At 43.1% G+C, this 17,792-nt stretch overlaps 1 protein-coding gene across 3 annotated transcripts in view; it reads left to right on the forward strand.

The window, feature by feature from the left end:
• The window catches only part of LOC124546032 (mitogen-activated protein kinase-binding protein 1), a 922,513-nt gene that overhangs the window by 701,223 nt on the left and 203,498 nt on the right, over positions 1–17,792 (forward strand). The window lies entirely within an intron of this gene.

The following is a 17,792-nucleotide window of genomic DNA, read 5'->3' on the forward strand; positions in this document are numbered from 1 at the left end:
GCAAATCACATATATTAGTACTTCACCCAGACCATAATGCTGTATTCCTTTCGTTCATCTCTTATGTATAGATGTGACGTTGACTCTGATTACGATGTTTACGTAGCAATGGAGGAAGACGAAAATATGTTGATGTGGTAAACTTCACCTTGTCTTGACGATTTTTCGTTTGCGTAAAGCTCCACTGCTGAAATTAGAAAGCGTTAAATCACTTTATTTTTGCAACAGATATCAAATACCATTAAAGTACATTGCTCCACAAAAACTCCGTAACAGTAATACTTCTATAAATAATAAAACACCTCAGTATTGCCCGCTCCTTATCAGGAATTTTGCTTGTGTATCTTGATCTGTTTTTAAATTTTGGGGTGGCCGCTTTATGTATGGAATCCTGATGAATACTTGTTTCCTCACTGTTTTCTTAAGCTTCGCCGAAAACCTACTTTTCGGTGACGTAACTGTTTCTCGTTTTGGTGGAGTAACTTTCAAACCCTTATCACGCAGTTGTCACACAGCCAAGATAAAAGGCAAACTTCGCTAAGCACGCTTATCTGCCGTTATCTTGTTCCGATAGTTCGTCGACCTTGTAAGAGGAACAGACAACCACATCATTTTCTAATGAATGGTGATAACACGTGTGGTACTAGTATTCAAATTGGAAATTGATAAACGGAAGTGGAAGTGCTGGACGCCTCTGTAGGAACCCAGTATTTCTCTTCCCTCCCGGTCTGCGCCCCAATATTTATTTGTTTTGGACTGAAATACGTCGGAACAACCAAATAATCCTGCTCGCATCTTCATATATACTCCGTGAGCCACTGTACAATGCATGGCGGGGGATACTTCTATCTGCCCTATTCCATTCGCGTATTTATCAAAGGGAATAATGACAGTATAAATGCCTTCGCACACGCCCTGGTCTCTTATCTTACTCTTACGATCCCTGCACGATATATCACGAGACATACAATGATGATAGCGGAGTAGTGGCACAGTCTTGACGGATTGATGGATGGATGGATAAACTGAGAATAATTGGGCGCTAAGCAGCGTGGACATCAGCGCCCTTTCTGAAGCTCGAGGTACTGTCGTTAAAGCGGAAAGCAAATGCCGCAGAACTACAGTCGCAGTCATAAAAAATTTCACATACAATCCCTATTACATCTATTCATGCCGTAGTCATACGTTAATAGTTTTAATAAAACAGTGGATGGCTTTCAGACGACTGGTTGATCGCAGATCTAATAGGATAAGCCAGCCAGCCTGAAACACATTAAAACCTTCGTCCAGTTAAACTGGGCGGGAGTCCGGGTGCAACACAAAATTCAACATTTTTTCTTGCTGTTGCTTCGTCGTTGGGTAAGTCCCTCTTCCCTCCTATCTCAATACGAAATACATGACGCCGAAACATAGTGCGCCGTGAGTGTGGCGCCGCAGACACTGCATTTTGGTGCATTCTCATGCTGCTAGAGATAAACATGCGTCACTAGGCAGTGTACGATTAATAAAATAGTTCGGAGAAACATTAACACGCGTTTGAAAGATGCCCGAAAACGTATACAGCAAATGAGAGATGACACCTGTTTGTCTCACCTACTTTATTTTTTAATTTTGGACAAACCAGCCCACAGATATTTGACAGTGATTTTAAAGTTTTCTACGTGTGTTTAGCATTTGTTGCTTATCTCAGGAAATGTGGCAAGGTATGTTGAGGAGGGGGAGCAGCAAGATCTGCGATCTGCTACGCTAAGGCATAGAAAAGCTAATTACGTTCCTTCGCTCTCGCTCTTTCTAGCGTAGTGAATTAGAGTACCGTCGGAAGAACGACCGTGTAACTGGAATGGACGTCGCCGGTCTTGTAGCGCTTGTCGCGTTTTTTCTGAGGATTGGCTGTTTCGCTGGCCGGTGTAGCCGAACGGTTCTAGGCGCGTCAGTTTGGAACCGTGCGACCACAACGGTCGCAGGTTCGAATCCTGCTTCGGGCATGGATGTGTGTGATGTCCTTAGGTTAGTTAGGTTCAAAATGGTTCAAATGGCTCTGAGCACTATGGGACTCAACATCTTAGGTCATAAGTCCCCTAGAACTTAAAACTACTTAAACCTAACTAACCTAAGGACATCGGCCACCGCGGCCGAGGTTAGTTAGGTTTAAGTTGTTCTAAGTTCTAGGGGACTGATGACCTAAGATGTTAAGTCCGATGGTGCTCAGAGCCATTTGATTGGCTGTTTCTGTTGATTTTCACCTCAGCGGATGGCTGTCTTGGAGGAGACAGAGCTGTTGAAGTAGTTGGAGCGAGCATCACTATTATTTATTGGTTCGTCTTTTCATGTTCACAAACGACCAGGAAAGTAAAGCTAATTTAGTTTACAGTTGCATTGGTCAGTAATACGACACATCGTAATGACATAACGAACCATTGTACGCTATCTGACGTAAATAATGTTTTAATATTGCAGCATCCTGATCGTTCGTCGACGAGATTGTGTAACAGTGAAAAAAATCGATTCCTGACATTTGTCAGTACGTAATTCTTTTCCACAACAGAAGCTAAAACTTCGAAGTATAAATTCTCCTACGAAATAATATTTCACGAGAATATTTGATCTTAGTTTCAGAATTAGCTTTACAACATCTCACGCATTTCTTGTCATTAGGTATTGTATTGTATGGAACTGGGGACCTAGAAATGACGGTACACAGCCCCACAACAGTCTACAGCAGTCCACTCACCCCACCGCCGCCCCACACCAAACCCAGGGTTATTGTGCGGTACGACCCCCAGTTGACTCCTCCGGGAACGTCTCACACCAGACGAGTGTAACCCCTTTGTTTGTGTGGTAGAGTAATTGTGGTGTACGCGTACGCCGAGAAAGTGTTTGCGCAGCAATCGCAGGCATAGTGTAACTGAGGCGGAATAAGGGGAACCAGCCCCTATTCGCCGAAGCAGATGGAAAACTGCCTTAAAAACCATCCACAGACTGGCCGGCACACCTGACCTCGGACACTAATCCGCCGGGCAGATTCGTTCCGGGGACCAGCACGCCTTATTAGGTGACTTATCAAAGATTTTGGTAAGGCACATTCCCTCCCTCCCTTCCTAACTAAGGCGGTGTTAATAAGGGTGGTTGTTTCCTAATAGCGTTGCAGTTATGGACACAATTACTCCTTCTCACAAGAAAGTAATTCAAGAAATTCCTTGAAAGAGTGTATGCATTGTCACACGATAGTTTCAACAGCACAAATTATAGTTTACAGAGACATGGCATAACATGAGGTGGCTATCGGAGTGCTTACAATAAGACTCGGGTCTTTTCAGGTACGGCGCTTCAAGTCAGTGTTCGACCATTCAGTTTTAAGTTTCGCTAAAAACACAAATTGCAAAAAAAGTTCTTTTGAAAGGTGTATGATCGAATTATTTCAGCTTCCCGAGTTCTTACTGCGACTCCGATCACCTAGTCGTTGATGGGACGTTAAACTCTAATGTTCTGTCCTTCGCTTATAAATGACACGAGTTGCAAAAGTGGCTAAATTGTTTCGTAAACTTCGGGATGTGTGTTTACCATTTTAATTAAATCCTCATCAACACGTATAAGAAAACATGTTCCACTGGGTTTAGGACGGGACTCTGGGCAGACCAGTCCGTTCCAGGACTGATACTGTCCAGAAACAGTAGACAGAACGCATTGTCATGTTGACACAATCTGTCATCTCCTTCGAACTGTACCTCTACTGTACGCAGGACACAAAGAAGGAAAATCTGTTTACATCCTTCCGCATTTAGCTTACTCACAGCGCAATAAGAGAACCTCACCCCAGTCACGAAGAACAATCCCAGACCATAACATCCTCTGTACTTCACTGTTGGCAGTACACATGACTGCAGGTAATGTTCTCCAGACATTCGCCATACTCAGACCCTTCCATCGATTGCTATAGGGTACAGCGTGACTCATCTCTCCAAATCACTCATCGCCCCTGCCTCCTTCTATGGAGGCAGGTCCACCCCTTGCGACATCTTGTGGTCCATTCCGCATTACATACGGGTGTCCGGCTAGTTTTGATCAGACAATGTATATCGTTAGCGTTGTACTCTCTCATGAACAGGAAATACATGTTTTGTTTTTCCAAAATTAAGGGATACCACTTCCAGAAAAGCAGTCAATAAATCTAAGACATTATTTATGATTGCTTATATTGCCATAAGTCTATCGGTGTGGTTTGTAAGACGTGTCATCTGCCAAAAGGACTAGGCATCCTTTTCTTAAGGGAAGAAAAAAACTGTTAAAGAAGATGCGTATGAGAAATAAGTATACCTAGAATTGAACCTTGTGGGGCGCTATTGAAGTTTACTCTCCCAGGCAGGAAAATTTCTCCACAGTACATTTTTAAAAAAATCATAATAAACAAAAATCTAAGCTGCTTTTGACACTGAAGAGCTTTCCAGAATGAGATTTTCACTCTGCAGCGGAGTGTGCGCTGATATGAAACTTCCTGACAGATTAAAACTGACCGAGACTCGAACTCGGGACCTTTGCCTTACACGGGCAAGTGCTCTACCAGCTGCGCTACCCAAGCACGACTCACTACCCGTCCTCACAGCTTCAGTTCTGCCAGTACCTCGTCTGCTCGGTAGGGCATTTGCCCGCGAAAGGCAAAGGTCCCGAGTTCGAGTATCGGTCCGGCACACAGTTTTAATCTGTCAGGAAGTTTCACTGAAGAGTTTTATTTTACCTTTGTCGTCAGAAATCAAATTTCAATTTAATAATGTAAAAAGACGAAAAATGAATTTTTTTCTGTAATTCCTGATTGCTTTGTAATTAACCAGCAAGAAAAACAACAGAACCGATGCAATAGCAAGTACTGTATTGTCACGCATTCGCCAATGGAAAAGTTACGCTTGTGGCAGCTGGTGGTGGGGACAGTTGTGTGGTAGTCGTTTCGACAGCGCTGGAAGACCGCCGCGCGGTGACTGCGCAGGAGCGGCGCGCCTCCGCGCGCATTGCGTCACGCGTCATCCTGTGTCGCTGGCGCGGCTTTATGGCAGCCCGACAGGTGGCAGCGCGGGTTTCTCTTGTCCGCCACTCTGACCGGTCCTGTTGCATGGTTTCCTCTCAGCTCCCACACTGTTTACACGGGCGCCAGCGGTTAGCGTGTCAGGGACGCTGCGGCGAAATCGGGGGTTGCAATACGGACTGAGTCGGTTCGTGCGTAGGATGCGCTAACTTGCCTTTCCTAACCCGGAAAGCTGCCCACGTGTCCTCCGTTATATTCATATTCTGTACAAATCGATCCAAAAGTAATAATAATTTCTTGTGGCTCAACGGCCTGGTGTTCGAATTGGACGCCACTTCGTCACCTACGTGTATACTCGATAAGCCACTTTGCGGTGTGTGTCGGACGGTATTTCGTGCACCTATTGTCGCTTACCCTAATTTCCTGACCCGGTCGCGAATCCTCCGCGGGAAGAACGATTACTAGCTGGGCTTCGCGTGGGCTCGAATCTCTCTAATTTTGTCTTGATGGTCTTTTCTCAAGATATATCTAGCAGGAAGGAATATGTTAGTTGGCTCTCCTAGGTACGCACGCTCTCGGAACTTGAATAGTAGACCATACCGTGATGCAGAACGCCTCTCCTGCAGCCTCTGCCACTGGAGTTGGCTGGCGTGCGAATGGTGCTTTCGGGTGTACTAAATGAACCTGTAACGAAACGCGCTGCTTTTCTTTGGAACTTCTCCCTTTTCTCTGTCAGTCCCGTCTGGTGCGGATCCCTCACTGACGAGCAGTATTAAAGTATCGGTCGAACGAGTGTTTTGTAAGCTACTTCTTCGTTGATGAACTAAATTTCCGCTACGGTCGCAGGTTCGAATCCTGCCTCGGGCATGGATGTGCGTGGTGTCCTTAGGTTAGTTAGGCTTAAGTAGTTCTAAGTTCTACCCCTAGAACTTCTGATGACCTCAGAAGTTGAGTCCCATAGTGCTCAGAACCATTTTTGAACTATATTTGCTGAGGAATCTTTCAATGAATCTGTCTGACATTAGTTTTGTTTGGATGTTCCACTTTAAATCGCCCTGTACACAAACTCCCATATTTTTATGGAAGTGGCTCCTTCCAGTAATTGTTCTGCTGTTGTGTAATCGCACAATTATAGTTCTTTCTGCTTATGTATTCGCAGTACGTTACATTTGTTTTTGCTGAAGGCCAATCGCCAGTGCTTGCATCAGACGTCAGTCCTCTGCAGGTCTTCCTTGTGCTTCGCTACAATTTTCTAGCGTTGCGACGACTCTGTATAAAACAACGTCACCCGCTAAAATCCTCATGAAACTTGAGAAATTGTCTACTACACCGCATATACTCCTATAGATAGAGAAGTAGTGAAGCTATAATACTTCTTTGGGATACTTCCCGTGTTACTTTTGCGTCAGAAGATTTCTCTTCGTTCACAATGTCATGCTCTGTTCCGTTCTTCAATCCAATCGCGCAGCTGGTCTGATACTCCGTACGAACGTATTTTCTTTATTAGGCGGCAGTGCGGAACTGTATCTAACGCCTTCAGAAAGTCGTGGAACACGGCGTCTGCTGCTTTCCGGGTGTTGTGGTCGAACAGAGCGAGCTGGGCTTCACATGAAAGTGCTGGTAGAAGAGGTGCAGGTTCTGTTTCGACTTAAGTGTTCCTAACCCCGTAATCATACAAGTAAAAGGGAAGTTTAACGCGGAAGCCGAACCAAGTGACGTTTCTGCCATGTTTTCACATAATTAAGAGATGACGGGTAACTGAAAAAGTTCCGCCGCTAGACCGGGATTCGATCCCGTGACCTCTCGGTTTCTGGATGCGCGCTTTTCCACAAAATTACTATGCTCGACGAACTAGAAGTAAGAGCACACGGACACGTTTTCGGTGTAAACGCACAGAAATACATGGCCTTTGCTTATTATGAAAATATTTCCCAGGGTTCTTGCGTGTTCCGCAGGTAAATGACGCTTTAGCTGAATAATGAGCTGTCGCAGGCGTAGTGCGGTAGACAGTTGTGAACCGTTCGCCTCCACACAGCAAGTCTACGAGCGAGTCGACGTTGTTTGCTACTCGTACCCGTCCGAAGATATGTTTAACGCCAAGCTCTTCCTGGACCCCACTTCACTGATACCTTTTGGTGAAAACCTTAATCATCATATTATTAAATCTAAATATCCATACTTCCTGTGAAAATCCATTTTGAGGCATGTTGTGGTTTCCTTCTGTTCCAATCGGGTACCGGTATGGATCACATGAACAGTGACTGCTTAAATGTTTCTGTGCGAGATATAACGAGTATAAACTTGTTTTCGTGGTTCTTGCGGGAGCGACTCGTAGGGCGCTGAAGTACTGGTATATTTCTCGATTCTTCACTTAATGCTGCTTTTCGAAGCACTGTAAGTAGGTTTTTGCGCGATAGCTGAGAGGCTATCACGAAACGTCAGCCAAACAGATTTTTCACCAGACCGTGACGCTCCCCGTGTGTGAACCTGGGACACTTCGTGCCGCCATTCTATGCATACATTGTATATCCACTGTTGCTCCTATCTGGTATGGATCCAACACGCTTGAGCAGTATTCTAAGCTGAATCGAGCAACTTGTTTTGTAAGCTGTCTCATTTGTAAACTGCTACCATTTTCCCGCTGTCCTGCCAATGAGATGCGATCACGTGGACCTTTGCAGGAAAATGGTAAGCTTGTTATCTAAACTGACTGTAGAATTGCAAGAACATGTCACGTTTTGATTTACTGAAGCAGATTACCGGTTTCTGCTTTATGGTAATCATCTGTTTTCTAATAGCGAAATTAAAACAGAGGTATTTCAGAACTCGTGAAACATGAACATGTCACATACTCATGGAAAACAACTAGGCTAATTGTGTTAAGAAGAGAAGTGACGCACCGGATGTGTAGTCGTGGTGTGCATTGATTAACAAGGTGCATCATACTTCAATACCGGGTAGCAGTTAAAAAGTTTGGTGGCAGTGGCTCTTTTCAAAGCAACTGTGACAGACATTAACACGCGAATATTCACTGACAGTAAGAATAGCTATCTGTCAGAAAGTGCGGCCATCAGTCAAATTGATATATTTGCCCTTCTGAAATAATAATTGTTGTAGCACAATGATTTGGTTAAAGATAAGGAAATGTGTAATGCTAATTTCTACCACAACGCAGTGTAATTTAGTGTTCATAGGCGTGTTGCCTTAAATCACGCATAGAATTTCATAGTTTTGTTAAAACAGATGCCACATTGTCGCATTTTTACACTTGTGTAGTATTCATACTGTTTGAGATGCCAGACAAAGGACCACGTATGTTTTTAGGGTTCTGTGCCGCAGTCAACAAAAATGGAGCCCTTATGGGATTGCTTTGTTGTCTGTCTGACTGCTAAAAATCCTTTTTGTTAGGAACGGACAGACGCATCAAGTTCTAATTTATATAACGTACTAACGTCTATAGTCCCTTGGCTGCGTAAAAATTATAAACTTTTAAGTCACTGCAATCAAAATCACTTATGTCACATATTTTGACACTCGCAAACTCACTCATCAAAACTTGTAGGGTACTTCCCGTTGACCTAGAATCATGAAATTCGGCAAGATCAAGATTTCATAGAAATCTGAGACATGTTAAATTGTAATTGTATCACAAAAAATACACACTCATGCTCATAAATTAAGGATAATGCTGATACATGGTGAAACAACGCTCTGATGGGCGGTTTGCAAGCAAGTTTAAATCACCTCGGGGTATGACCATGTAGTGCATTTGACCTGCGGTCGTCGCACAGTGGCGCTGGCAGCAGCCCACATACGTATAGGGGTGTTGGTGCATGTCAGAGTACGGTGCAGCGAGTAAGTGTGCAGACGTTCTCAGGCGTGCTAATGGTGACTGTGTGTTGAAAATGGCTCAAAGGACACGCATTGATGACGTTATGAGGGGTAGAATACTAGGGCGACTGGAGGCTGGTCAAACAGCAGGTCGTAGCACGGGCCCTCCGTGTGCCACAAAGTGTGGTCTCAAGATTATGGCAACGATTCCAGCAGACAGGAAACGTGTCCAGGCGCTACAGTACGGGACGTCCACAGTATACAAAACCACAAGAAGACCAATATCTCACCATCAGTGTCCGCAGACGGCCACGGAGTACTGCAGGTAGCTTTGCTCAGAACCTTAGCCACTGGAACAGTAGTCTCCAGACACGCAGTCTACAGACGACTGAACAGACATGGTTTATTCGTCCGGAGACCTGCAAGGTGCATTCTACTGACCCCTGGTCACAGGAGAGCCCGTAAGGCCTGATGTCAAGAACAAAGTACATGGTCATTGGAACAGTGGTCCCAGGTTATGTTCACGGACGAGTCCAGGTATAGTCTAAACAGTGATTCTCACCGGGTTTTCATCTGGCGTGAACCAGGAACCAGATACCAACCCCTCAATCTCTTTGAAAGCTACCTGTATAGAGGTGGACTTACAGACCTGTGTCGTGTGTGTTCCCTATGTGCCTATGCTATTAGCGACAGTTTTGTGTAGTGCGACGTTGTCTGGCACCACGTTCTGCAATTATCCTTAATTTATGAGCATGAGTGTATTTTGCCATTTGGACATAGATTGCATTCATCATCTGTCAAAAGCATAATGGATGAACATCACTCCATGCAAACATAAAATGTAAGTTGTAGTCATATTTTAGTAAGTAAATCATTTTTTTATTAAATCTTCTGTCTCTACATATGTAAACTGATATTTCCTGCTCGCTTCTTTTTTTTATGTTCTGCCTAGTCTGAGGAGTTTCTGTAGAGATTTTAGTACCGTCCTGGAATTCCCGGGACCAATGTCCTGCCGGTATCGATATCACTAACAGGCATAAACCGTTGAGATTCTCGATTTCCAGGGTGGACGAGCGGTGTATTTACATAACTATGTACGTGCGGAACCGTAATTGCGTGAGTCCTACCCGAACTTGACCAATTTTTTTCACGTCTAACTGGTTTGATCCGACCCGCCAAGATTTTTCCTCACGTGCAGCTCTCTTCGTCTCAGAATGGCTCTTGGCACTCCTCTTACAACTTTGGTCCTATACGGCCACCCGGAGGATTATCTAAGCTCTTCCCGGACGTTGTCTTTAATACATTTCGTTTGACCCCACCCTTTCTTGTTGTTGGTGTTTCGCAAATACTTCATTTCTCCCCGATCCTGCGGAGAACCTCCATTTCTTTCCAGGACACTTAATTTCCACGATTCTTCAGTTGTTGTTGTTGTGGTCTTCAGTCCTGAGACTGGTTTGATGGAGCTCTCCATACTACTCTATCCTGTGCAAGCTTCTTCATCTCCCAGTACCTACTGCAGCCTGCATCCTTCTGAATCTGCTTAGTGCACTCATCTCTTGGTCTCCCTCTACGATTTTTATCCTCCCCGCTGCCCTCCAATACTAAATTGGTGATCCCTTGATGCCTCAGAACATGTGCTACCAAGCGATCCTTTCTTCTGGTCAAGTTGTGCCACAAACTCCTCTTCTCCCCAATTCTATTCAATACTTCCTCATTAGTTATGTGATCTACCCATCTAATCTTCAGCACTCTTCTGTAGCACCACATTTCGAAAACTTCTATTCTCTTCTTGTCCAAGCTATTTATCGTCCATGTTTCACTTCCATACATGGCTACACTCCATATAAATACTTTCAGAAACGACTTCCTGACACTTAAATCTATACTCGATGTTAACAAATTTCTCTTCTTCAGAAACGCTTTCCTTGCCATTGCCAGTCAACATTTTATATCCTCTCTACTTCGACCATCATCAGTTTTTTGCTCCCCAAATAGCAAAACTCCTTTACTACTTTAAGTGTCTCATCTCCTAATCTAATTCCCTCAGCATCACCCGACTTGATTCGACTACATTCCATTATCCTTGTTTTGCTTTTGTTGATGTTCATCTTATACCCTCCTTTCAAGACACTGTCCATTCCGTTCAACTCCTCTTCCAAGTCCTTTGCTGTCTCTGTAGGACCACTTATAAAACACTGATTCTCCTCTTCTCCGATTTTCGTATAATCCATGATTCTCTTCCATGACGACGCTTTTCAGCGCTGCTGGATTTTCACAATGGGTGCAACCCTTCTACTCTTGGGGAAAAAAAGCAAAACTATTATTTACTAGTCATATGATCGCGTGGGGAGACAGTGAACTGCTAGCAGTAGCCAGATGGCCCGTATGTTACAGGCTACTCTGGCGCTCGCCATGTGGGGCGAACAGACACAGGAAGCCAGGCAGGTGGGTAACTGTCGTCTTCCGTCGGGCGTGCTGCCCACGTACACCCACATCTGTTCCACAGATATCTCCGCAATGAAAGTGTAATGACTCGTGGCGTCTTGTCGATTCCGTCATCGTAGTTGGTGTTTCCATCAGCGACTACCCTCCATCACGCCAGACGGCCACGTTTCCCACACTCTGCGATATGTGATCGAATTTTCTATGTCTATAGCAGACACTCCCGCAGACTCGATAAATGCCAAAGTTCGTGTATCGTAGAATACAGAACAAGTATGAAGAGAACGTCATCAAGTCAATCTCCATAACCGTGACATAGATTCCCACGTATCTTTCATGTGATGAGCGAATTGGTAAATTGAACACTGCATCATTCGGTACTATTCGCTTAGTGAATTTCCATTTCCAGCTACACTGTCATACTTATGACTTCAGCGTTTCGTCGTAGTCAGTTGTGATGCGTGCACCGCCACTAGTACTGGTTGCGTTCCGTCGTAGTCAGTTACGTATGATGTGTGCACGCCACCAGCAGTACTGGTTATGTTAAAATGTGCTACAGCTATAGAAAATTTGTCGCAAGCTGTAAACGACATGAGACGATACGAACTCTGTTGCTAGTAGATACATTGCTGAAATCTTCCACGGTTACTCTTCTGAGAAAACAAAGAACGCGTACGTAAACTATCGCATAAAATTTATTGTCGTTGAGTGTAATTTTCCTTCAGTTACTCACCTCTTTTAAATATCCGCAGCCTGTATATACTGTATATAATAATAATAATTATTATTAAACCGGCAAGTTTTGCAATGCTTCTTTTTCTTTAAAAGTGGGCATAAACTTACAAAGCGGACACATTTGCAAGAACAAAATAAATGAAAGTAAATTTTTGTGCAGTAAATTAAATTTGAGAAAGTGCTTCGAGGTACACAATGTTTTTACTTTTTGCATCTTCTGCAAAAACAAATTTTTTGTCGCCGGCTTCGCCCGCGTACGCAATACCACATATTTTAATATGTGTCACAGACAGGTGTGTCTAGCGAATTTAGTCCTGCAGTTTCGTCTGGCTTTTCAGCAAAAATTATGGTTCTACCGATGTTTGTTTCGAGAAAAAGGACTACCAACAGGTCTTTTTCGGACGTTTATGCATGCCACCACTCGTCGTTTAAACCCTTCGTCCTATCACTTCTAGCGCTCTTGCTCCCGCAGTGTTTTTATACTATTTATGAATCACGTTTAGATCAAAAGTGGTTGACATTGCTCCAAGCGTTCCTGAGATCCTTTTGTTTCACGCCTTTCCACCCAAGTCCTCAGTCAAAGCGGTGCTAGGGGAGTCTTACTGTTACAGGAAACTTTTTCGGATAACAAGTGATTAAGTGCACCAATTTTGGTAGAAATTCCTTTGGCGTCACAGATATATGCTCGTACATATCTCTGCATTTGTCCCCCAACCTCTCATCGCTAGGAGTGAAACGACATCGTGATTGTCACCAATATGTCTAGCAACACCGAAAACTATGGCTTTGATACCAATATCTGTCACTATCGAATATTTTTGTCACGTCTTCTCACCCCACTTAGTGTAGTTACGATATATTACCCCTATGATACTTTTATACAAATAATATTTCATGTATATACAAAATTTAATTGAAATTACATTAGACGTTCCTGAGTTATGCGCCTGTCACCCTCCTTTCACGCCCACAGAAACCTATGCGGTCACGGTATACAACGGCTCACCGAAGTTGCATCGTATTCGGATTAATGGTATAGGCAAGCATAGAAGACGAACGAATAAATGTTCATTTTTATATATTAGAGTTTTTGTGGCGTCTGAAACTAACGATTTGGTCCTCGAAGCAGCGCGAACTATTTCGTTGACTTTTATGATGCACACTCTTAACATTACGCTGAACTAAGATGTACTCAACCTGTGAGTGCATGTTCAGGCTACCAACCTCCGACCATGTGTCAGGCATGCCCAATAATTTCTTATACTTCGTAAATTTCAAAGCAGCAGCATACTTTATCTGCGAATGCAGTTACATCTGGTCAAAGTACTGCTATTATACTGGCTTAAACATAGGTTGAACATTAAAAAAAAAAAAAAAAAAAAAAAAGTAGGAAGAGTTTGGAAATTTATTAACAAGTTGGTCTAGAACGTTATTGCTGCCTCGTCGCTTATTATTCGGAAGTATGCTGGAATTAATCTCAGAAGCAGTGGAAGAGAGAATGTGGTCGCGATCCTGCGCTCCCAGTTAGACATCAAAGCAAAACAGCCGACCGGAGCACTTCGCCGTAACCGGTTTGAGTGCCCACTGGGGATACAGTGACCTAGGTCGCTTCTCCTGCCATTTGTGCGTCTTCTGCAGAATGTAAGCAGCTCAGTCAAAGGTTGCTCCAGTTTATGTTAGCTTCACATCTGTGTAGCAGAAATTGCTGTTTGGGCCCGCTAAGGAATACTTAATTTGCATTTATCCGTGTGGGACCTCTATGGCATGGCTGCAAAACTCAGCAACCACTGACAAAAATGATGTGTAAAAGTTTTCACTTTCTGCCTTAACTCGTTCTTTGCCAGAGCTATTCATCGGGTGACTACACTATATTTACGTAACCATTCTGGCACTTTCTGATCACTTGCAGCACCTGTGAGCTATACGTTATACGTTAAAGAATGGCAGTACGCTGTATATTTTGAAACTGCAGATATCGCAGATTAACGCATGCAGTGTGGATATTCGTGTTGTTATAACCCGGAAACCTATGCTCCGGGTGCCACACTCCAGTTCCTACGCGAATTGTATTTTCGCTACCCGCACAAAGTTAATACTAATTTTACGCCACGTCACTCCGTTGTGTGAGCACACTAAGTGTCATTGTTGCCCAAGGTAAACCTACTCAGCACTGCTTTAGAGCGTAGTATAAGGCAAAAGAAAGGGACGAAGCAATAGCACTGGGCAAGGACAGGGAAGGGAAGGGAAACGGTCGTGATAGTTTTCGCAAAACCAACTGACGTGACATATCGGAGTCAGAGAAAACTTGTATCGGGATGGCCGCCTCTTATAGATAGCGTTACCGGTATAGGAAAAGATAATTGTCATAATTGGTAACGTACTATGTACCAAACTTCAGTATGTTAATTGTCTTTTCTCTGCGTCTAACAGTCTTCCCAAAAAGTCATCACATAATTTACTACCTGATCTTTTCTGAACAGCCGAAACTGCATCACTAAGTGGACTATGCCCGTCAGTTTAAACTATCCGTTTTGCGTCCACGCTTCAATACCTGACCTGCTACCAAGGGGAAAATAAATATCAATGGCTTGCTTGTGCCAAGCGTATTTGGTGGTACTAACTAACCTAAAAATATACTACTCGTAATAGCTATAATTATTAGTCTACAAAGGAAATAAATACTAATGTAACGTTTTCGGTACATTGTCCTCAAGTCATCCATAGAAACACTTGCACTTGTTGTTGTGGTCTTCAGTCCTGAGACTGGTTTGATGCAGCTCTCCATGCTACTCTACCCTGTTCAAGCTTCATCATCTCCCAGTACCTACTGCAACCTACATCCTTCTGTATCTGTTTAGCGTATTCATCTCTTGGTCTCCCTCTACGATTTTTACCCTCCACGCTGCCCTCCAATACTAAATTGGTGATCCCTTGATGCCTCAGAACATGTCCTACCAACCGACCCCTTCTTCTAGTCAAGTTGTGCCCAAACTTCTCTTCTCCCCAATCCTATTCAGTACTTCCTCATTAGTTATGTGATCTACCCATCTAATCTTCAGCATTCTTCTGTAGCACCACATTTCGAAAGCTTCTATTCTATTCTTGTCCAAACTATTTATCGTCCATGTTTCACTTCCATACTATCTATACTCGATGTTAACAAATTTCTCTTCTTCAGAAACGCTTTCCTTGCCATTGCCAGTCTACATTGTATATCCTCTCTACTTCGACCATCATCAGTTATTTTGCTCCCCAAGTAGCAAAACTCCTTCATTAATTTAAGCGTCTCATTTCCTAATCTAATACCCTCAGCATCACCCGACTTAATTCGACTACATTCCATTATCCTTGTTCTGCTTTTGTTGGTGTTCATCTTATATCCTCCTTTCAAGACACTATCCATTCCGTTCAACTGCTCTTCCAAGTCCTTTGCTGTCTCTGACAGAATTGCAATGTCATTGGCGAACCTCAAAGTTTTTATTTCATCTCCATGGATTTTAATACCTACACCGAATTTTTCTTTTGTTTCCTTTACTGCTTGCTCAATATACAGATTGAACAACATCGGGGAGAGGCTACAACCCTGTCTCACTCCCTTCCCAACCACTGCTTCCCTTTGATGTCCCTCGACTCTTATAACTGCCATCTGGTTTCTGTGCAAATTGTAAATAGCTTTTTGCTCCCTGTATTTTACCCCTGCCACCTTCAGAATTTGAAAGAGCGTATTCCAGTCAACATTGTCAAAAGCTTTCTCTAAGTCTGCAAATGCTAGGAACGTAGGTTTGTCTTTCCTTAATCTAGCTTCTAAGATAAGTCGTATGGTCAGTATTGCCTCACGTGTTCCAATATTTCTACGGAATCCAAACTGATCTTCCCCAAGGTCGGCTTCTACTAGTTTTTCCATTCGTCTGTTAAGAATTCGTGTTAGTATTGTACAGCCGTGACTTATTAAACTGATAGTTCGGTAATTTTCACATCTGTCAACAGCTGCTTTCTTTGGGATTGGTATTATTATATTCATCTTGAAGTCTGAGGGTATTTCGCCTGTCTCATACATCTTGCTCACCAGATGGTAGAGTTCTGTCAGGACTGGCTCTCCCAAGGCTGTCAGTAGTTCTAATGGAATGTTGTCTACTCCCGGAGCTTTTTTGCGACTCAGGTCTTTCAGTGCTCTGTCAAACTCTTCACGCAGTATCATATCTCCCATTTCATCTTCATCTACTTCCTCTTCAATTTCCATAATATTGTCCTCAAGTACATCACCCTTGTATAGACCCTCTATATACTCCTTCCACCTTTCTGCTTTCCCTTCTTTGCTTAGAACTGGGTTTCCATCTGAGCTCTTGATATTCATAAAAGTGGCTCTCTTTTCTCCAAAGGTCTCTTTAATTTTCCTGTAGGCAGTATCTATCTTACCCCTAGTGAGATAAGCCTCTACATCCTTACATTTGTTCTCTAGCCATCCATGCTTAGCCATTTTGCACTTCCTGTCGATCTCATTTTTGAGACGTTTGTATTCCTTTTTTGCCTGCTTCATTTACTGCATTTTTATATTTTCTCCTTTCATCAATTAAATTCAATATTTCTTCTGTTACCCAAGGATTTCTACTAGCCCTCGTCTTTTTACCTACTTGCTCCTCTGTTGCCTTCACCACTTCATCCCTCAAAGCTACCCATTCTTCTTCTACTGTATTTCTTTCCCCCATTCCTGTCAATTGTTCCCTTATGCTCTCCCTGAAATTCTGTACAACCTCTGGTTCTTTCAGTTTATCCAGGTCCCATCTCCTTAAATTCCCGCCTTTTTGCAGTTTCTTCAGTTTTCATCTACAGTTCATAACCAATAGATTGTGGTCAGAGTCCACATCTGCCCCTGGAAATGTCTTACAATTTAAAACCTGGTTCCTAAATCTCTGTCTTACCATTATGTAATCTATCTGATACCTTTTAGTATCTCCAGGATTCTTCCAGGTATACAACCTTCTTTTATGATTCTTGAACGAAGTGTTAGCAATGATTAGGTTGTGCTGTGTGCAAAATTCTACCAGGCGGCTTCCTCTTTCGTTTCTTACCCCCAATCCATATTCACCTATTACGTTTCCTTCTCTCCCTTTTCCTACTGACGAATTCCAGTCACCCATAACTATTAAATTTTCATCTCCCTTCACTATCTGAATAATTTCTTTTATTTCATCATACATTTCTTCAATTTCTTCCTCATCTGCAGAGCTTGTTGGCATATAAACTTGTACTACTGAGGTAGGCGTGGGCTTCGTGCCTATCTTGGTCACATTAATGCGTTCACTATGCTGTTTGTAGTAGCGTACCCGCATTCCTATTTTCCTATTCATTATTAAACCTTCTCCTGCATTACCCTTATTTGATTTTGTGTTTATCACTCTGTACTTATGCCCCTAACATCCCGTAGATTGATTCAGTCCGGCGAGTCGACATCCATTCGAAACCGTATCGTATTGGCCACCCTAGTTTGCATAATTCACATTAGTTTTGACAGTAACGAGATGAAGAAGCCGGCCGTGGACCCACGTTAGGAATGAAGTAATGAAACGAGGCAGTGCACATATGGAATGAGCCTAATCGAGCTCAAGTCTTAACGAAGCTCAACTTCACGCCGCCTCGGACAAATCATGGATCGTTATATACTGTCGTTGCTCATTATGATGGTTTTTATTTCCAGAGTACCGCGTCATAATTTTAATCAGTAAAAGGTTGCATCTTGCCCTTGTGTACAATCCGTGCACAAAATAATAAA

This window comes from Schistocerca americana, chromosome 8 (genome assembly GCF_021461395.2).
Source record: "Schistocerca americana isolate TAMUIC-IGC-003095 chromosome 8, iqSchAmer2.1, whole genome shotgun sequence".
In the NCBI taxonomy this organism is placed as follows: Eukaryota; Metazoa; Arthropoda; class Insecta; order Orthoptera; family Acrididae; genus Schistocerca; species Schistocerca americana.